The 22,764-nt window shown below is 36.7% G+C and overlaps 1 protein-coding gene across 4 annotated transcripts in view; it reads left to right on the top strand.

Annotated features, from left to right (window-relative positions):
- PRR16 (proline rich 16) overlaps positions 1-22,764 on the top strand; it is a 232,040-nt gene that overhangs the window by 133,262 nt on the left and 76,014 nt on the right. The window lies entirely within an intron of this gene.

Below are 22,764 nucleotides of genomic sequence, written 5' to 3'. Positions count from 1 at the left end.
TATTAATAACTAGTTATCTATGCAAACAGCTACACAATCACAAAATCAAACTTACACATGCATTTTCATTTGTTAAGTGTATAGTAGGGTACAGTTACTATATTGCTCACAGAGCTGTAAGGGTAAATTAGAAATGGCCTATATATTATGTTATTTGAGGGAGACAAATGATTAGCATTCCTCTAGGCAACTCAGGTTTTAAACCAATTGAGCAATTAAACTTCAGCATAAACAGCTTGAAGCTAAAATATCACCTAAATTACTGATGAAAGCCAGCTTGCAGAAAGACACTAAGGTGTAGTGTTCTGCCCCAGCCAGCTCACAGGGACTGTGAGATTGTTCATACACCTTCCCAACTCCATTTTCTATGACATCACATTGGTAGAAGTATTTACACCATGGAAATTGGCAAATGGCATATATCAGGGCCTTTTTCTCCCCTGGAGAGCCAGTTATTAAACAATTAACAGTGTACCACTGTCTGAAGGCATGAATTATTCCAAGTACTTAATCCCAGGGTTACCCACTGAACCCCACACAATGGAAGCAGGGGCTGCTCTCCTGCACTTGGGGCTGAACACATGTGTGCTCTGCATACAGCTTACTCACAAGAGGAAGGGAAAGGAAGAGCTTTTCTCCTTTATATTCCAACTAGAGGCCTGGTGCACGAAATTTGTGCACAGATAGGGTCCCTAGGCCTGGATGGCAATCAGGGCCGATCTGTCAGGTGACCAGCAGGGCGACCAGGGGGCTCCTGCTGGCACCCGCCTTGCCAGCCTGCTGCTGCCCACTTGCCGGCCCCGCCCCCTGCCACCGCCGCCAGTCACCTTCCTCTGCGGGGCAACTGGCGGGGTGATCGGGGGCTCCTGCAGGCACCTGCCTTGGCTGGCCTGGGGCCTGCAGGCTGGGGCAGCTCCTGCATTGAGGGTCAGTGCATGTCATAGTGACCAGTCATTCTGCCGTTTGGTCAATTTGCATATTAAGCTTTTATTGTATAGAATTCCCTGAGGCAGAACTGAGGACATGAAGAACTAGGACTCGACAGGACCGAAACATTAGATGTTTGCCCCTAAACCTTTGTTTTTGTTCTTCTATCTATAGGACTTAACCATTAAGAATTAACGGTAACTATTAAGGGGTCTGAATGTTCCTTATGGGAGGAAGTTTTCATTTCATTAGGACAATCCTCTTCCTACCTTTATGAGGCTGCTATATCAGTACCAACCTTTGTATCTTTCATAACCTCCTGGAAATAATGATCTTAATTATCTTTCGTGACCAGAAAGCTCTACCTAGTAGACACATACCAGAAAATGAAATATTAGTGATTTAAATTTCATTGATCTATATACAGCTTTAACTATAGAATTTTCTTGCATATTTTTCCTTGCAACATTAAAGCTACATTGTCTAACAGAAGCTTTGTAATTTGATAAAAATAAGATACTCCAGTAATACATAAGCATATGGAACTCCAATATGTGGATATAAAATTCATAAAGACTCCAATAGTAAAATGCCAAGTAAGATGCCCCAACTTTACTTATAAATCTACTCTTATTTTCCAATTATTAGAGGACAAAATTGTTTGATATTTGATCCTCTTTTAATCCAGGCATATATACTGCAATAAAATTTCTGGCTCTTATTTATCTAAAAGTTCAAAGAAATTCTAGTTCTTTCCAATTTCTTACTCTGCTCTCTCTGGTTAGATTCAAGAACATGGATTCGTTCTCTCTCATTCTCTCTCTCTCTCTGGAGAGGGAATAGTTCCTTTAGAGTTTCAAAAGTTAGTTTAGTTTACTTTTAAAATTCCAAAGAATTAATAGGACACACACGATTATCATAAGAACAGGCCCCACAAAAGGGAAGTTCAAAAGTGACCCCATTTGATTCTAGAGCCTAAGTAGAGTTTGTCAAAGACCATATTTATTTTCATTTTATTTCTTTTTTGACCACAGTGTTCAAGAGATCTTGTAGTCTTTGTTTTCATAGATTATTGAGAATTTCTGCCAGTTGTCTTTCTATTTGAAGGAAATGCTCCGGTAATATATATTTTTCTTCAGAATGTGTAGAGCTGCTCCTGAATATTGATCTAATACTTTCATCACAGTTTTTCCTGTCATCTTCTGGGCTGGTGAATTTTGATGTTTGTTCTATTCTTTGGGCATTTGGGTCTAAAAGAGACACAGTGAGAGCAGAAGAAAGTATAATTTAGGTCACAAAGGTTTGGGAAAGGACCATTGGACCTATCTTTTGGTGTTAAAGAGATGACATTTTATAACCAGGTCACCTTCACCTTGAGGCTGGTCAGTAGCATGTCCTTCAGCTCAGAGCTGTAGTACTTTTTACTGCATGCATCTGCCACACATATTCTCAAGTCAAGTTGCTCTGACTCATATCTTGGAATACTTCCTCAGCAATCTTGAGTGTGGAGCTCGGTAACAGATGAGTGCTTCATTACTAAGGCATCCTAAAATTATGAAACTAGCATAAGGACAATATAAATACATTTGCCACTTTAGGCAAAATAAGCATTTTTACAATAAACATATCAACTTTTTATCTTCTGGGCCCCAAACATATATGTTGCAGTTATTTTTAAATTTGAAACCATATTTCTTATGGACAGTTTTTGCTGTTATCAACACATTTTAAATAATATGTTAGTGGCAGCATATTCTGTAACGAGTTTCTTTTCATTGACAGACATTGTTGCAAAGGAAGCTTGCCATAGTGCTCTTTCTGTTTGTTTTCTTAACAGAAAATGTGCATTTTGATGACTTCACATGCTACACAACTAAAATGTTCAAAATTTCTACATGCTAAAGCAAGCTAATAAATTCTTCAGGCTTTGCACTCTTAAAACATTTTATGTCTGAATGTTTTTAAGCATATAGAAAAGTACAGAAAATAATAAGCACATAGGACCAATGGTCAAGATTTTATGAATATTCTTGTTTGCCTAGGAACTTCTTTTTCCTATTTAATCCAGAAAGATATAGCAAAACCCCTGAGTCTCTTGTTCCCAACCTAGTCTCCTCCTCCTTAACAGTGTTGCTAGACCTCGTCCTCCCTTTGTGTGCTTTTGAACTTTTACTTCATAGATGCTTATGGCAGTACTAGAGGCCCAGTGCACAGATTCATGCACATTGAAAGGAAATTAATTAGAAGGTGGCTGGCAGGGTGAGACTGGGCAAGATGGGCCGGACACACCCTGGAGCCAACCTCCCGCGGTCCCTCCCCTGACGGCCGCACCTGGAGTGGTGCCAGGGCTCGAAGGGCGTCTGCAGAGTGAGCCGGGTCCCTCTGGCAGGTGGGGTCCCTTGGCCTGATTGCAGGGATCAGGCCAAAACCGGCTCTCTGACATCCCCCGAGGGGTTCCAGAGTGAGAGAGGGTACTCTGCAAAGTTGCTGTCCCTTGGCAGTTAAGGTCTGCCCCCTGGTGGTCAGTGCATGTCATACCTACTGGCCGGTCAGCTGGTCACTTAGCCTTTTATATATATAGATTAGTCAGTGTGTGTTTTTAGAACTTGCATAAATGGCATAATTTACAAATTTATTTTACATATGATATGATTTTATTGTTGAATGGTTATGAAATATCAAAAGCAAAAAAATGGATTTGAAATCATTGTGAATGTTGGATATGATCCCTTGCTGTTAAGTATATTGTCAAATAAGTTTTGTTGCTTTTCTTTTTATGTGTATGTGTTTGTTTTTAAAGAAGTATTCAAGAGATTCTGTGATCTGTGTGTTCTTAGACACTTGGAAATTTCTGTCCGCTGTCTCTGTGCTTGAAGAATAATTTTTAAAATGCTCTGGCATGTATTTTCTCCTTCAGAATGTGTACACCTGACCCTGGAATGTGGATTACATTTTGTCACCTCAGTTTTCCTGTCATTTTGGGGGTTGGTGAATTTTGGTGTTTCCTATCTTCTAGGGGTATTTTAAATTTGGGATTGTTGTATCTGTTGTCTTAATACTTGTACAGCAGCGTGGCCGGGGATTCTTGGTCACTCTCTTTCCTTCAGAGCTTTGGTACATTGCTGTCCCAGCTTCTCTCTTTGAGGTTGCTCTGGGAAAGTGCCACCAGCCTGATTTTCCTCCCGGGAAGTTGCGTGTGTGTGTGTGTGTGTGTGTGTGTGTGTGTGTGTGTGTGTGTGTGTGGTTGTTTTGTTTTGTTTTGTTTTGTTTCATTTTGTTTTAGCAGTGGCCTGTCCAGAGTCCATGCAAGAGGTCCAGAGGGGCCTGTGCAGTCGCTGGACGGCTTTATTTTCCCTTTGGCTTCTGCCACCTGCCCCCCTGGTAGATTTTGTTTTATCCTGAAAAGAGATTGATTCCTTCCTGGAACTTAACCTGCACTTTATGCCTGGAAGCCTATCCTTGAAATGCTGGGTATTTCTTAGTGGCAGTTGTTCACCAAAAGATTTTACTTGAGTATACTATGAAGTTTAAATAGCCAAAATCAGTTATTTCCTCCCTTCAGAGAAATTCATCTTTTCAATACATTAATTTTTCTGTTGCATACTAATGGAGTCTATTTACCAGAAAAACCAATATTTCTTATGATGTATATCAATATGGTATTTCCTCTGTATCTATTATTTCCTCTCTAATGTCTGAAATCAATACTGCCTTTAGGCCTAAGCCAGAGACCCTGGCCTTGGGAACTGTGCTGGAGAGCACTCCAACCTGCCCTCCACTGGCCTAGAAGTAGGGCAAAGCAGCTGTGTCCACAGGAGTCTGTATTTCCCATCTAGATCATATGACAGTACCTGAGACCCCGGGATTCCCCAACCATCAGCTCCAAACACATGTCCAGGAGTTGTAGTAGCTTCCTGGCCTGATCTTTCTTTCTGAGCACAGACCAGACCACTGGTACAGTTATACTTACACCCAAGGATTAACCGAAGGTTGACTGTGAGCAGAGACGGTTCACAGAGTTTGGAAAGATGTGCTGGGGAATCTACATATGTACATGTGAGGCCCATCAGAGTGAAAGAAAGACCAGGGTGGGAAACAGGGGTGGTGGGCCTGAGCATGTCCTCCTTCACTGCCAGCCTCTGACATGGAATGCTGAGTTGTCCAAAAATTCTGAATTTAAACCTGACCTTTCAGGTCTTTTTATCAAAGTGTATTTTTTAAGGTAGAAGGATAGAAAATGTAAACATTGTAAATATTTTAATAGCTTGAAATTATGACTATTTAATATTTCAATATATGGTATTTTATTCTTACCCCAGACCCTGAAAATGTTATGGGCATGCCTGTCTGAAATCTCTGGTTTTTCCCTTTTGCAGCCACACTGATTATATCAGGCCGTCACTCTATCTTAATCATTCAGTTTCAATCATGTCTACTCTCTACCTTTCTGTTTGTGTTTATCAGCTTAGTAATGATTGTATTTTAGAACTCATTTTGTTTCTTTGGTTCTTTAATCCCTCTCTTATATTTTATGATATATTATATATATATACAACACAGTATATATATATATATATATATATATATATATATATATATATATATATATATATATCTTATTAAGTATTTCTATAGTACAAAACACTCAGGGAAAATTTTCTTTCATTTCTTCCGGACTGAGTTCTTCACCTGTCGTTTCTTGTCATTTCCCCCTTGCCACATAGTGTTTATAGTTACCATGCCATGTTGCTTAACTTGAACAGCTCTGCTTGGAACTGCCCTTGGGCCTCAAGCAGTGTGGTGACTTTTCCTTACCATGTCCCCATCATGTGCAAATCTGACTTATCCTCCAGGCAAGCTGCAATATGAAGGTGAGCCTGTTTCATGTTCTAGCCACAGTCCTACAGCTCAAAGGCCTGGGGGAGATGGGGAAGGGGTGTGGATGGAGAGAAATCGTGATATTACCCTCTCCCATTGTAGAACAGGTCAATGTTCCAGTTAAGTCTGCTGTTGCACTCAAGGATTTACCATGGGCTTATGGGGAAATGTTTTTCTGTGTTGTATTATTCCTACAGGTGAGCGAGGCCCCAGCACAGCTGCCTCCGTCACTCAGCCCCTCATTTACTTTACCTAGTGCAGCATCCTCTCTGAGGCAATCCTGCATGTTTTTTTCATATTTGGCATACATATGTGTGAAAATGTGAGGACTTTTGTTCCTTTCCTAGAGCCATCCTGAGGCATGAAGGCCAGTGTAAAGATTTGTATTAAGTTGAGTTAAAACCCTATCTCTGGAATGGGCAAAGAAGTGGAAGGGAATTAAGAAGTTATAAAATAAGCCACCAGGATGTAATGTGCAACACAAGAAATAAAGTCATTAATGTAATAACTATGTACAGTGACAGATGGTAACTAGACTTATTGTGGTGATCACTTTGTAAGGTATATCAATGTTGAATCACTATGTTGTATACCTGAAACTAATATAATGCATCCAGAGACATGGAAGCATGGAACAGAGTGCAGAATCTCAGAGGGAAAGCGGGGGAGGGTGGGTGGGTGGGAGGTAATCAAAGACCTTGTATGCATGTATGCATAACCTATGGACACAGACAATAGGGTGCTGAAGGTCTGGGGCGGGGTGGGGGGGAGTGGACTGAAGGGGGTCAATGGGGAAAAAAGGGGGACATAAGTAATACTTTCAACAATAAAAAATTATTTAAATTTAAAAAACATGAAGAAAAACATAAATTTTTAAAAAGTATTAAATTGCAAAGAACAACATCTCTTTTTCTTTGGCTGAGAGTATTTCAAATTTAAGACAATAGATAACACTACTTTGGTTTCTGTTATTAAATGTTTTTGCTATTTGTTATTTGTTGCTGAGGAAGGAGATTCTACTGTATTGAACTTACTGTGACCTCACTCTTTATAAGTAAAAGTAATGGATACATTCTGCTAAAAAATTTGAAACAGTTGAAAAGTTGACATTTCATTCTTATTCAGTGCACACTTCCTACTGTTTTTGCTCTTCTTACCCAGAAACATCTCTTTTGTCAGAGTTTCCTAGAGAGACTATCCCTCATCATTCTGTCTTAAGTAAGTAGATGTTCAAAACACTTGACATTAAGGAAAATGAGATTAGATATAAAATTTTAATTAGAAGATTATATATTATGATTTTTCAGTGTTAAAACTTCACTTTTATCCTATCTAAAAACACTTTTGCCTTTCATATATATATTTCATATATATTTTAGAGAATTAGTTTATTAATCTGCTGGTTTTGACTGTCAGCAATCAGCACTTTTTGCTAAGTAATTCTTTAAAAGTAGCTTATAATAGAAAGTTCCTTAGTAACATTTTGACACCCTTGTGTTACTGCCTATTCTGAGGTGGACTGTAGATCATTTCTGTTTATGAATAATAAATATTGAAGTTGTAAAATTGATTTACTTTTAAAAAATAAAAATATTTATAGATATATCTATTAATGTAGTGAACATATCAAGAAGTAGACAAATCCTTACCTGTCATAACATGTTCGTGCCATAGGCCTGGAAAGAGACTATATGTGCACATCTTCCTACATGAAAGGTTGGAAAAAATGTTTTAAAAGACAAAATGTCTCTCCAGCGAGTAGGATGCCTTTTGTTAATTATTTGCTACAGAAAGGCTAATTCAGGTACTTTAATTTTGAGAAAGGTTTATCCAAATATTTTTTAAATGTGCAAAAAAGAGACTCACTTTAGTGTATTCATATAATGACATTGCAGCTATTAAGCCAGGGGTCTCACATGGGGGTAACATCTGCATACAGATTTGGCTTGGCCTGCATTATTATTTTTTTAAATGCACCAGTGCTTGAAAAAAAAATCTATATATGTCACATAAAAATCAATCTTCCTAGCTTCTTTTGAAATCTTTTGAAAAGGACAAATGAGACCCTATTTCTGTGTTCCCTTCAGACAATCATGTCCTCTACTATTCACCATATTTCCCTTCTTTATTTCAATGTACACATACACCTCCCCTCGTTAAATTTAACAACACTACTTTGTAGTATATTTTAAAATGCCATAATACTTTGTAAACATCTATAGTTCTATGTAAATTGTATGAATGGCTTATTATTATAAATTACTCAGAATACTCATCATTTTCTAGTTATTGGTTTATAACTAAGAAAATTGTGTTTTAAAATCCATATATATAATTCTCCACATTTAAATTTTGAAATTTTAAAACATTTTATTTACACTATCTCAAAGTTTCTTATCTTATTATATGGCATATTTTTAAAAGTTCCTTTCTTAATGATATTAAGTTAAATAGCACAATTATTTCACCTTTTTATTAAATTAGTCCTCAGGAACAGAGGAACACATATTTTTAAAAATATGGAATTTATATTAACGATATAACAAGTATGCTAATTAATTTTTTAAACAATAATTATTTAGTACAGTAGAATTATATATAATTTTGGCCACTAGAGAGCTTTGATGTGTGTATACTGTGTGTGTGTGTATATATATACATATACATATATATATATGTATATATATACACACACACACACTAATAAAAGCCTAGGTGATCCTTGCGCCCTCGCGCCCTCACATCATCACAAGATGGCCGCCACAAGATGGCCGGCAGAGGAGGGCAGTTGGGGGCGACCAGGCTGGGGGAGCAGTTAGGCATCAACCAGGCTGACAGGGGAGCGGTTAGGGGCAATCAGGCAGGCAGGCAGGCGAGCAGTTAAGAGCCAGCAGTCCTGGATTGTGAGAGGGATGTCAGACTGCCAGTTTAGGCCCGATCCTTCAGGGACCAGGCCTAAACCGGCAGTCGGACATCCCCCAAGGGGTCCCAGATTGGAGAGGGTGCAGGCTGGGCTGAGGGACATCCCTCCAGTGCACTAATTTCGTGCACCAGGTATAATTACAAACTTTTAAGTGTCATTATAATGTATAAAGTATGCAAGAATCTTATCCTGACTATAAGCAAAATATATCATATTTGACATTGTATGTGGGGTAGGCAATGTTTCACATTTTATAAAGTAAAAAATAGTCAATTAGGCAAATTCACAGGTGGGATAAGTTTTACAATTTTCATATGTTCATTGCCTTAATATTTTAAAAGTGTTAGAAAAATACTCCACATTTTGTTTATTCTAAAACATTTATAGAACATATATATTTATAGTACTTTTGCCAACAGTTTTATTTGATGTAAACGATGGGACTACATTTTGCTATGAATACTCTGTTTTTGTAAAGAAAGAAAATCATGTTGAAGTCTTCCAGGGATTTTTCAGCAGAATGAGAGCTATGAAAGATCAATTTTCAAAGTTCTATCAGATTTAAATTGCTCTTGACTGCCTGTGGTGAAACTTTTCACTGTTTTTCAAATTATGTGTAATTTATTTATATGAAATATCTCTGGAGCCATATGACAATGAAGACAGATGCTTGGGAAGACAATTCTAAAAGGATTTCAAATTTTAAATCCCCTCTTTCATCTCATACATTGTGGTTCATTAAATCACACATGAAGGTGTTATACTTTAAAATGCAGCTCCCTTACTCCATTGTGAGTGCTAGAACTCAGGCACCAAGAGGCATGTCATGCTGCTTACATCCATTTATTAGCCCAAGGTAATGTCCCCATCTGTGTTCATGCTAAGCACACTCTCATCATAACTGAGTTAGACTAGGTATTTTTCTAACTGGGAAAGATATTTAAAGGTGGGCTTTAGAGATTTCCAGATGTTTTTACTAATGCAAAAATAATGTGCTATAACCTAACCATTTGTGCAATTTTTCACAGATTTCCCTAGCTTTCTTATGAAAATAATAATTTTTAATGACTTGCTTTATGGCAATGGTTTCCACTTCCTCAACATTCCGTAAAGTTGTGGTTGCTCACATCACTTTTCTGTTTGAACTTTGAGTGTTACTTGTAGGTAAAGGCCAAACTCATGATATTTAACATGGTATTGAAGAACTTTAGGTATTATAGCACTTCTTCACCTGCATCTCTTTCTATTTCTGTCTTTACACATCTTTCCTAGCTTGCCCTTTCATTTCTTAAACATTCCCCTAGATGTGCATGTATGCATACACACACTCAAAGGCACACACGCACGCACACAAACACGCCACATCCCTTACAGTCTGCCATATTGGATGCCTTTCTACTAGGGAAATCTCAATTCATTTTTCTAATCTTCCTTCTTTTATTTTGCATTTTCATATGCCTGGAGTGCTTTTCCACTATTTTCTACCTGATCCTTCAAAGTTCATATTAAATACTAGAGGCCCAGTGCATGAATTCGTGCATGGGTGGGGTCCCTCAGCATGACCATCAATTGGAACCAATTGGGGCCGGTCGGCTGGGCGGGAGGGACTGCGGGAGACTAGCTGGCTGCCCCGATTGGGAAGTTGGCCAGCCACAGGAGGTTGGCTGTGGGAGCACACTGACCACCAGGGGGCAGCTCCTGCATTGTCTTCCCCCTGGTGGTCAGTGCATGTCATAGCTACTGGCCGGTCTTCTGGTTGTCTGGTCCTAACAGACACTTAGGCTTTTATATATATAGATTTCCTGTTTCCAAGACTTTGCTGGAATTTTTTCTTCCTCCCTGTTAGAATTAATTGTTCCTGCCTCTCCAAAAACATTTTATACCTACTCATACTGTAGAACTTATAACAGATACCACAGACAGATTCTTGTTTTTTCTACTTCTGTTTTTCTTTAAATTAGAGAACTAATGCCACTAAGGAAAGACCCAGTTTTGACATCACATAACTAGTGACAGTCAAAATTAAAATTATATCCAAATGTCCTACATGCTAATACCAGTGTTATCAATATCAGTATTTCTCATGATATCATTTTGAATTTTTGATAAAGGCTATTATTTCTACACTAGAGGCTCAATGCACGAAATTCATGCAAGAGTAGGCCTTCCTTCCCCCAGCTGCCTGCACCGGCTTCCCTCTGGCGCCCGGGGTCCGGGCTTCCCTTGCAGCCCCGGCTTCATCTGGAAGGTCATCCAGGAGGATATCCAGTCTAATTAGCATATTATGCTTTTATCATTATAGATTATGTGCCCAAGATATCAAGGAAAGTAGCAATAAGAGTTTTTCTGATATTTTTGGCAGGTAATTTAATATTCTTCATAAATTCTAAGATAACTTGACAATTAATAGTCTAATACACTAAATTCTTCTTCCTTTGCATTATTCATTAAACATTTAGCTCAGTATCTGAGATGTACAAAGTAGAGACATATGTCAATGTCATTTTAATATATATATCAATATTTCTTTAGTGATATTGATAAATAAAATGCTTTATAATCTTGCAAGTTTATTTTACTATGTGATTTTAATGTCCTTCTCCAACAGTTAGTAGTGAAAGTATCTTATACTTTTAAGATATGTGTGTATATGTATAGATCGGAAGACAGAAAGAAATTAGAAATTCCATGAACATAGCTTATTTATAGCCCAAATTCATCACCTCAAAAGTTTATAAACTTGCACCAAACTATAAGTGATAGGTATGAGTGGCTCAAGAGCCTTCTAGTGTGGCAAGCAGGACCCAGATCCTAGGAGCATTGTGTCCTTACCACATTCAGGTTTAATCATGTATTTTTATATATATATAAAAGTATGTATATATTTAAAGAAAGCTTAATCTGACTGTAATGCAGAGACTGAATTAAATGGAAGAAAGAGTGAACTGGGTGGAGAGGAGTTTTATTCTTGCATGCTTACTCATGATGCTTATAGAATATTTTTGTTGAGCTAGTTAAACATCAATAGGGAATATAATATATAACCTGAGGTTTATTTCATTTGTACTTTTACAAATGTGAAAAAGATACAGAGATTGCGAGCTATTAGCTGGTGTCAAAGTTTACAGTTCCATGATCATGAGTTACAGCTTCCTCCTGAACATCATTAACATAATGGAATCATTTTGAAGTGTAGACTCACAAAATGCAAGTAGATAAGCCTTTTACATCTATTAAGCTGTTAAAGCAAGTTATGATGAAGGATGTTTCCTTTTCCATACTTTATAGGTAGCCTCAGTAGAAGCATGTTTCCTGTTATAATAACAAGACACTTTATGAAAATAGAAATTAAAGTTAGCTATGCTATTTCCACCATTAGAATCTATGGGTAATGTTTCTCATAGGGGAAAGAGAAGTAGCAAATACCTCACTCACTGAAACTTGATAGACAAGTAAATGTGGGACTTAGATGAAGCAATCATTATGTTTAGTACATTTTAACTATATGAAGCGAAACTGTGCTTTATAGCACTTTTCCCCTTATTACTTAATTGCTTTGTTTCTTTGTTCTGAACAATAAGCATATGGGTATGTGACAAATAGAAATTGTGTATACTAATTTGAAGAATTTTTGCTTCCTTCAAAAATGCTTACAGGTCTATGAGGAAATGTTATGGCATTGTGTTAAGAGTTTAAAAAAAATTAAACATCTTAGTTTAGCAAATTATAGATTTAAAATGTTTGGAACATTTAGTATTTCGAGTAACATACACTGTTGAGACTTGTGTAATTTTCCAAGGCTGCTGGGGTCCAATAACATTCTGACAAATCATATCCATAGTTGAATTTTATATTTAGAGCTGTGCTATCTATATACTATCCATGCTATGGCTATAAATAACTAGACTTAAAAATAAATGAACCTACTAAAACATGTGTGTCTATCTGTTGTTGTTGTTTTTTTGTGACAGTGTCACAAATTTGAACCTTTTGGGGGCTTATTTTTAAAATTATAGTTTAAGGTTTCTAAAGTTTTTAACATGGCTTATAGGGCCCCCCACAGCCTGCCCTTTATCTGTCTTTTCACACTTATCTCTTACTAGAGGCCTAGTGCACAGAATTCATGCACTCAGGGAGTCCCTCAGCCTGGCCTGCACCCTCTCGCAATCCGGGAGCCCTCAGGAGATGTCTGACTGCCTCTGAGGTGGGAGAGGACCGCCACTGCGCTCGCCAGCCATGAGCCCGGCTTCCGGCTGAGCAGCGCACTGACTACCAGGGGGCAACTCCTGCATTGAGCGTCTGCCCCCTGGTGGTCAGTGCATGTCATAGCGACTGGTCATTCTGCTGCTTGGTCGATTTGCATATTAGCCTTTTATTATAATAGAATTCCTGAACCACCTTATTCTTTAATACCACTGCACATGCTATGGCTTCTGCCAAGAAATACCTTTTCCTTTAAATTTTAAGTTTTATTTTATCATTCATACATCTGTCAGGTATTACCTGGTTTGAAGTTATCACTGTCCCATGCCACCAACTGACCTCCTTGGAAGGAGCCCATTTTGCTGCTCTCCTTTACCAATCTCATTTACCATACTTGCCCATCCTTTACCACTATACACATCACACTGTACGGTAATTATCAGTTTACATGGAGGAAAATTTTGTCTAATTCACCCTTTTTCTTTGATTTTCTTGCATATGATTTTAACTATTATAAGCTCATATATGCACATGCTTCCCAGTCTCCAAATCAAATTCTGCATATGGATGTATAAGTAAAACCCACTGTCTTTATCATCTCCATCCTATTTCTAGGCCTGTTCCCAAGAGAAACCCCTTTTAACTATTTGTCTTTGTTTTCCAGATAGTCAACTATCTAAATAATATGCTCAAGCACTTTTAAAAACACACACAACTTCAATCCATATTGTTTGACTCACTTATGGAAGATGAAGAGTTAGTCTTTTTTTATTTTGCCCATATGTTGAAAAGAAACATTAATAACCAGCATCTCAGTAGTACAAGTGCAATGAAACAATGTTTAATGAATATATAGAGAAGTAAGTTTAAGCCTATGTTCCTAAGCTTGAACTTCTCCAAAGGAAATTCGATTCAAATGGATCCTTTTCTTGCTCACCATTATTGTCATCATCCACCCTGCAATAGTTCACTTCTTCATATCACTAATGTGTGACAACTTTTCAGTTATATGACCTGTTGACTTCAGTGCATTATTATTTTTTCTTGGAGCCTCTGATTTCCTGTTTTAGTTCAGAATAATTGCTTTTTAGGGACTGTGGTGTAGTTTTCATCCTTAAATTATTTTCTTTGTTTTCAGACATCTGTGTTAGTCATAATATTTCTTGGACCCTGTGTGTTCCTCCTTTCTTGGATTTTATTAAAATCTATACCACAGTATATTCTTAACTTTTGAATACCAGAAGCAAAGGAAGTCTTTTCATTAACATCTAAAAATATTTTACTTTTTCATTACAATTGGTTGTTCATTTAGCCAAGTAGAGAAAATAGTGGCTGAAATCATTTTGCACCAAAACTTTGAAGTTACTGTTAAAATATCTTTCATCATGTTTCATCCTGAAGAAAGTACGATGATTATTTGATTTCCATTTCTTTCCTGGTGCCCCATGGTTGCTTGGTACATGATTGCTTTTGTTTTCTTTTTCATTCATCCAGGTTAGTACTCAATTGGCTCTTTCTGTCTGAAGCTATGGAATTTTTCTTTTATTATTTCCTTAATTTGCCATCCCACATTATTATTTTCTTTTTCTGGAACCCTTTATTTAGTCATTAAAGCTCCAGAATTGATTTTTCTGCTCTCCATAACTTTTAACTTGTTCTTGAATTTTCCTTTAATTCTTCAAATTAATGATTAGAACTATTTTCAAGATTTTATATTTTATGATTGTTTAAAATATTTTTAAATTTAGTATTTATATTTTATATTTCAAGTAGTTTTCTTCAGTCCACAGGCCGATGCTCTATCCACTGAGCCAAACCGGTCAGGACTTAGTTTTCTTAATTTGTCTTCTTTTTTATAACTGTGCGTTGTTTTATACCTCACTACATTCTCAAACCTCTCTAAATAAATTAGTGTTACTATAAAGTTACTATATAGAGTTACCATAAAGTTCACTAACAATGGCATCTTCATTATTGATCTGTTAATACATATTGGTCCTTTTATACTTACAGATTAAAAAAAAAAAAACTAATTGCCAAAGCAGAGCTAACCAAATTCTGGAATAATTTAAATGCTTCCACTTATTAAACTGTTTTTAATGTAAGTATAATTCAGTGTTATTCTACCATTCACAAGATAATTACAGGAGTTACTCATACATATTAATTCCATGCAGTATGTAACAAATACTGTGATATAGTAATGGAACACAAAAGCTGTGAGCTATGTAGTGAACTACTCACTTTAATCCTTTCACTATATCAGTGGCATAGATATAGATAAATAAATGGATAGATAGGTATACAGGTGCATGGATAAATATAGATTTTTACAATGTGATATAATGTTAAAAAATGAAGATGTGGATTATGAATATGAGGGAAATTGCCTTCTTGTCCTCCTGTTGGAATAGCCACAGGTGACTTCACTACTTCCTGCTGCTTCTCTCTCAGCAGGGATGTGACTGATCTACCAGTTGCTATCCTGTATGTTTCTGTTGGGCAAACCTCTTGGGTCAGCCTGCATTTGTGTTCAGCCACTGAGCATGGTCTAATAGGTATAGATGAGGAGTGTTTTTACCCCTCTCTTTCTCTTGACTTCCATTCCTTTCTCTTTCCAGTGTTTTGCTGCTCTTGCCACACATTTAAAAATGTGTTTGTTTTCATAAATCAATATTAAAGACCTTAGAAGAATTCATAAATTTCTTTATACAGATTTAAGCTAGAGTTAAATTGTTCCTTTCATTTCATTAAGTTTGTAAGTGAAAATCATTGGTGGAGAATTATTACTGAGGAGGCCCGAGAGAAAGATTCACTGAAGTTGAAAGAGGGTTTTCTTTTTTTCAAATATACCATATATATTATGTGGTATTTAATTAAGCAAGATAAGCAGGGTTTCTCTGGAGCCATACAGATAAATATTTAAAGAAAAATATACACTTAAACTATCTTAATTTGGAGCATGACTGGAAGGTCTCTTATTGCCAAGCTGCGGAGCTAGGATTTGGTAAGAGTCAGATGACATAGGAAGAGAGTTCACCATCTCACCAACTCTATTTCTGCCTTCCATTTCCACTATCTAATCCATTCCACTGTGGTTCTGGACCAAGTGGAATTGGTGGGGTTGAAGACTTTGACAATCCCACCCACGCTGAGAATGCTGGGGAGGAATGGAAGCAGAGCAAAAAGAGACTTTTTTCTCAGAGTCTACATTTACCCAGTTCCATCACTCAGCACATGCTTATTGAATGTCTACCATGTGCAATCACTATGCTCTCTGCCATAGACACAAGGTGGAAATACATGCTTACATGCTCTGAGCACACATAAATAGGCAATTCTAATATATTAAGGCAATTATAATAATAAAAGGACAAAACCCAGTGAGAGCATAGGACCTCCTAATTTTTTCTAATTTAAAGTAAATTTGACTACCTTAAATTCTACTCGGATGATAACACTATAGTGGCTTTATGTTTAATCTTGGTAGTTTAATATTTATAACAATAATATAAAGTGAAATTTGTATTCCCACAAATAATTTAGTTCATATGATCACTTAATTTCTTTCAAATCTGATTCGCTTTTATGAAAATATTTAGGGATATCCTCCCAGATGTGAAAACCTTGAGCTCATTTGACTCCTAAATCACACTTACCATTATTTTCATTTGTTCCACAATCTGACCAAAGCTTACTTGTATGTGAGGCTAAGAGAAACCTCCCGAAATCATCAAACACAACACATTTATTTAAATCTCTCTGTTTCACTCCCATTAATAGACCTGGGTAGTCCCAATTACTTGGACAGATAACTGAATTTCAAGTTGGAGATATAAATTTATCCTTTGCATGTGATATTTTTAGGTGTGGATGCTCTTAAACTTATGATTGATGTCATGCTGTCTTCTCACCTCCAAATATCTGCAATCTGCCCCTATAGTCCTACTTTCATTTTGTTTTTACTGTAATTTCATCATGCCTGTGGTTATGATTCCTTTTGTTGCAATATGATACTTGGAAATAGTTTAAGCAAAACATAGAAGTGTAATAATAAGTATACAGTATATTTCTTGTGTGGTTAATTTATTCATCTCTCTCTTGGCTGCAATTAAGGTCTAACTTGATTAAATAAACTACAGCACCCTTCAGTATGTTCTCCACATGGCAGCTGTAAGAATCACTTCTTTTATTTTTCTTTCTAACTTTAACACACATTAAACATTTATTTCATGTTAAAATTATAAAATATTTCACACATGACAGAAAATAAATAAATAAATGTAACAAATAGAATCCAGACTTAACAAACATCAACACTTTATATCAAGTTATAAAAGAAATAAAATATTTCAGCTGTATAGCTGATCCTTCCCAGCATCCATTCCTCTTCCTTCTTGCCTAAAATTGATGTGTATTATTTATTTTCACATTGTATAAACTAAACCAGCTGTGCCTCTATAATGAACAATGTACATACTGAATATGTTTTTTAACTTTTTTATTCAGCATCAGGTTTTTGATATTTATCCCTGCTGATACCTATGGCTCAAGTTACTTCACTAGAACTACTTTATATTTACTTTCTCAACCACTTACTAATAGATTTTTTAGGTTGCTTCTAATTCTTTGCTATGGCAAAACAAACAAACACCTGCAAGGAATATCCTTGTGCTTTCTCAATGCTTGTACATCTGTTCACGAGTTCCAGTTTTATATCCTACACATGAGTGAAATAATATGGTTCTTAGCTTTTTCTGAGTGACTTATTTCACTTAGTATAATGTTCTCAAGGTCCATCCATGTTGTTGCAAATGGCTCTATTTCATCCTTTCTTATGGCTAAGAAGTATTCCATTGTATATATGTACCACATCTTTATCCTTTATCCAGTCCTCTATTGCAGGACACTTTCGTTGTTTCCGTGTCTTGGCCACTGTGAATAATGCTTCAGTGAACATAGGGGTGCACATGTCTTTGCAAATACATGATTTCAAGGTTTTTGGCCTATACCCAGGAGAGGAATTTCTGGGTTGTATGGTAATTATATTCTCAGTTTTTTGCGGAATCACCAGACTGCTTTCCATAGTGGTTGTACCAGTCTACATTCCCACCAACAGTGAATGAGGGTTCCCTTTTTTCCATCTCTCCAACACTTGTTATTGCTTGTCTTGTTGATAATGGCTCAATGCTTGCTCATCTGGTAGAGTTTCTTTAGAGTAGTCTAGGATCTATTCCAGAAGATCTATACCATAGGGTGTGTAGCTTATCCAAATTATCGGACACTGTCAAAAAATTTCTCAACTGACTGAATTTACATTTGCCCTGGTAATGTTCAAAGTTTCCATGTATCCACATCATCTCCAACAATTGGAGTTAGCAGACATATTTTTATTGAGTATGGAATGTTATCTCATTTTTCTTCAGTTCGTATCACCTTGATTGCTATGATTGAGTGTATTTTCATGGTTATAGGAAATTTGATGTTCATCTTAGGGAAATTCCTTCTTTATAATGCTTTTTTCCATGTGTATGTGTGCATATGTGTGTGTGTGTGTATACATGAGCTCTTGATTTTGTTTCATTCGTTGTTTCTCCTAAATCAGTATTGATATAAACTGTTTTGATTAAGAAAGATTTATGTTGAGGTTTTTTTTTTGTTGTTGTTAAGTATTAATATAGCTGCATCAGATTTCATTTGGTTACTTATTTGCTATATCTGATTTTTATCACTAAATTCAATCTTTCTGTCTCTCTTTTTGAATAAATTGTTTTAATCTATTCTTTTTATGATTACTAGTATATTTGAAGTTATTTTTTCTACTATCCTGTGCAATCTTTTTCTATTTGCTATCCTTTTTTCCTCTATTATCTGTCTTTTTTAGATTTGCCAAGTTTTTTACTCACTCTTTAATCCGTATATTATTTTGGAATTTATATGTTTGTCTACTATTTCTGTAGTTGTCCTAAATTTTTTCACATGCATAAATTCTAAAGTTAATCACTACCAGGTACAAACTGATTTCTTGTGCACACAACAAAAATGCTTCAATTCTGACTATTCTCCAATATGACATGAATTTTCCTGCTATTTTAGTTTCACATTTTTCTAACCCTCTTTCAAATTAGTCATTAATATATTATTGTCTTCTAATCTGTGTATATTTTTATTTACTTATTTAAAAATTTCTTTGTTCACCCGCCTATGATTCTTGTATTTCAGTTCCTTCTTCTGGCTTTTTACACTTTTCTGAATTGTCACTTACCAGTACCTTCAACACTGAACTATAAGAAGTATACTCTCTGTCTTTATTGTCTGCCAATGTCTATTTCATTTTCACATTTATAGAAGAGTTAAACTCTATTATGATTGCAATTACTTTTTTTCAGTATGAAACACATTTCTAAATTTTCTTCAGGCTTCCATTGCTTGTGTGAAAACCTGTCAGCCTAATTTTTGTTACTGTGTAAATATTTAGTGTTCCTTTTTTATTGTTGTAAAACTTTTATCATTACTCTCAGTGTTTTATATTTTCACTATCGTATGTCTGGGTGTGGGTTTGTTTATATTTTCGTGTTCTTTAATTAAATGATGCTTCAATTTTGAAAAATACCACTTCATAGTCTCTTTGGATACTGCTTCTCTTGCGTCTGAAACTATTTTTAAAAATATGTGGTACTTTAGTCACAAAATAACAAGGACTCTCACAGCCTCACTACTGCCTGACTCTCTAACCTCATTCTCCCTGGGCTCTTCAGCCAAGAGTCTTCTTTGAAGGACCTTTAACAGGCTCTGCCCTGAGCGGACTGCTAAAATAGCTTCTCTTCTGCCAGCTAACTGCAACTCATCCCTGAGGAGTGCTTCACCAGCTTTTTTGATGGGGCCTTTCTATGCTCCTCTTGTAATATCTGCTATTTTTCCTTTGGAGCACTTGGGCCAGTTGCACTTTTAGAGTTATTTGAGTATCTAATGAGTGCATATCAGGCTCTCTGACTAGATTTCTTGCTTTATAGGGGTGGCACTTCGTTTGTTTTTTATTCTGTTGGCATTCTGTAGGCACTCAGGAAATAACAATGCTCAGACTCAAATTATCCAGGAACTATCAAACCATCAGGGACCCAAAGCAGTACTTACTCATCTCCAAACATCAGCTTCAGTTCCCCCATAGCAGACCAGCTGTCTCTTCTTTGCTGCAGACATTTAATACAATAAAAGGATTAGTGTAGATAACCTCTCTAAATTAAATAGTACACAGCACCCATGAGCCAACACTGAGCCACATTCTTTAAGTGGCCTCCCACTTTAATGTCTGTGCTCTCTAGGCTAGAGCTGGAGGGTGTATCACTAACTCTGTTGAATACTTTATGGCTAAACCTCCCCCCCCCCCTTTTTTTAAATTCTGGAATAACTGAGCACTTTTTAAAAGTAATAACACCTTTAAAAATAAAAAAGGTGAGAATTTGTTTTGCTCACACTTGAATTAAGTAAATAACCCTCACCCAGCCAGAGTAGCTCAGTTGGTTGAGTGTTATCCTGTGCACCCGAAGGTTGCTGGTTGAATTCCTGGTTGGGCCACATACCCAGGTTGGGGATTCAATCCCCGGTTGGAGCACGTGTTTCTTTCTCTCTCTTTCTCTCCTTCCTTCCCTCCCTCCTTTCTTCTACCAAGCATGTTCTCAGTGAGGTTTAAAAAATAAAAAAAGACAATAACCTTCAAGGCATTGACTTAAGTATTTGTTGAACCCCAGTTGAGTGCCATTCATTACATTAGGCCTTTAGGATGCAATAATAAAAACAAACAAGATCCCTGATCTCACTGAGATTATAGTCTAGAGAGGAAACATTATTCCAATACTCATTCTACTATAAACCTACAATAAAAAAATATATCTGAATGCTTAAAATCAAATAAATATGATTCCCTGTGAATATTTAATAAATTAACTCAACCCATAAGGAAATTTCAGTAGGATGGGGAAGATTTACTTAATGAGTGACTATTAAACTAAGCTTTTTAAAATGAATAGGAGTTAATAAGACAAAGAAGAGAGGTCAACATTTCAGAAGAAAAATTAGCATCTGCAAATGTCCTGTGGCAGGAAGCAGCCTGGCAACAATGAGAGTCTAAAAGAAGACCAGAGAGGTTAGAGAACAGAAAGGAAAAGGGAAACATCAGAGTTAAGGGTATGAAGTTATTTAGGAGTGAAAGACAGGGATGTTGCTGGCTTATATGGGCTAAATAGGCCCAATTGTTATATTTTTAGAAATTTTGTGAGCCATCTATTAAATGATCATTATTGAAAACAAAGGTAGGTATATAAACTTGTTAAATAAATTACATTGAAAATACAGGTTTTCTGATTATGCTTTTTAAAATTTATCTTTATTGTTGAAAGAATTACAGTTGTCCGTCCCGCATGACCCCTTCCACCATGCTCCCACCCCCTCCTCAGGCCTTCACCGCACTATTTATAATTATTCTTGATCATTTATAATTATTTCACTACATTTTACTAGTATTTGTACTCCTGAGCTTATTTATATCTATTCTGTTGGCATGGTGGAAACACTTCATAATGATGTTACTGAACATTTCTTTCCAACCTCACAGTCAGTGAAATTGACCCTCCTGGATGCTACATTCTGAAAACTGGCAAACTCTTCAAATCAGGATCCCCTTGAACACCTAAGAAGCATTGTTAAACGCCAGCACAGCACTGAATAAGACTATACAGGACCTTGGAGACCATGTTAAGAATTGATCTTTATCACAGGAGAAGTGAACAGGCATTGAAAGGTTCTGAGCAGGGGGGGGTGGCAAGAGCACACACATCTATTTTTAAAAGTTCACTGAGACTAGAGAAATGAAAGAGGAAGCAAGGTGACTGGGTGGCCTGGATGGTAAGTAATGGTGCCTCAGACTAGGATCAAAGAAATGAAAATACAAGTGAATGGATTTAAGATATATTGAAGAGTTAAAATAGAAGGCTGAGCTCGGGTGGTATTAGCATGAACCAGACATGAGGAAGAAGTAAAATATCTATATTCTCCCTAATTTCTAGTTGGTTGTGATGTTTTCATTTTGAGCCCAATCCTGCCACCATGTGTCAAAGAGCCAACTTCACAGTTGAACAAACTTAGGCCTGATTAAGAGAAAAGGAAAAAACAAACAAACCTACAAATACAAATATATGAATTGTACAAAAGTAAGTTATTTGTCATGTAATTCACAACTTGTCCATTTTCATATACTAGTATGCGTAATAGTACAGTCATGAGAAAGGCCTCCAAGATCTCTGACTATGATGGCGAACCTATGACACGCGTGTCAGCACTGACACGCGTAGCCATTTCTGATGACACGCAGCCGCTGAGGCGGTCGCATGCCAAGGATGAAACATTTGCGAAATAATGTTTTTTCCTCAAAGTGACACACTACCCGAGTTATGCTCAGTTTTTTGGCGAAGTTTGACACACCAAGCTTAAAAGGTTGCCCATCACTGGGAGGAGTGGGAATGACTGAGGGCCCAGTTGCCGTTCTCTGAAGTCCAGCGTTTGAGTCAAGGTCATCCGCACACAAACTGCCTCCACGCAGTGACTGAACAGAACAGAGACCCTAAGGCAAGCTTGTCATGGGAGATGCTAGATTCCTTTGATGGACAGCTTTAACTCCATGACTCCCCAATGCCCCTAGGAAATCTTTCCTTAAAACTATCTAACATGCTTCCACCCAGTTTTCCTGTCTTCAGAATTATTCTCCTTTACTTGGGGTAGGGCCTATATCTGGGTCTGATGGTTCTGACAAACTTATTTGATTCCCTGCCTCTGCCTGT

This window comes from Cnephaeus nilssonii, assembly GCF_951640355.1.
Source record: "Cnephaeus nilssonii genome assembly, chromosome: 2".
Taxonomy (NCBI): domain Eukaryota; kingdom Metazoa; phylum Chordata; class Mammalia; order Chiroptera; family Vespertilionidae; genus Cnephaeus; species Cnephaeus nilssonii.
Note: the sequence above shows the minus strand (reverse complement) of the source record. Positions and strands in the feature narration are given on the sequence as shown.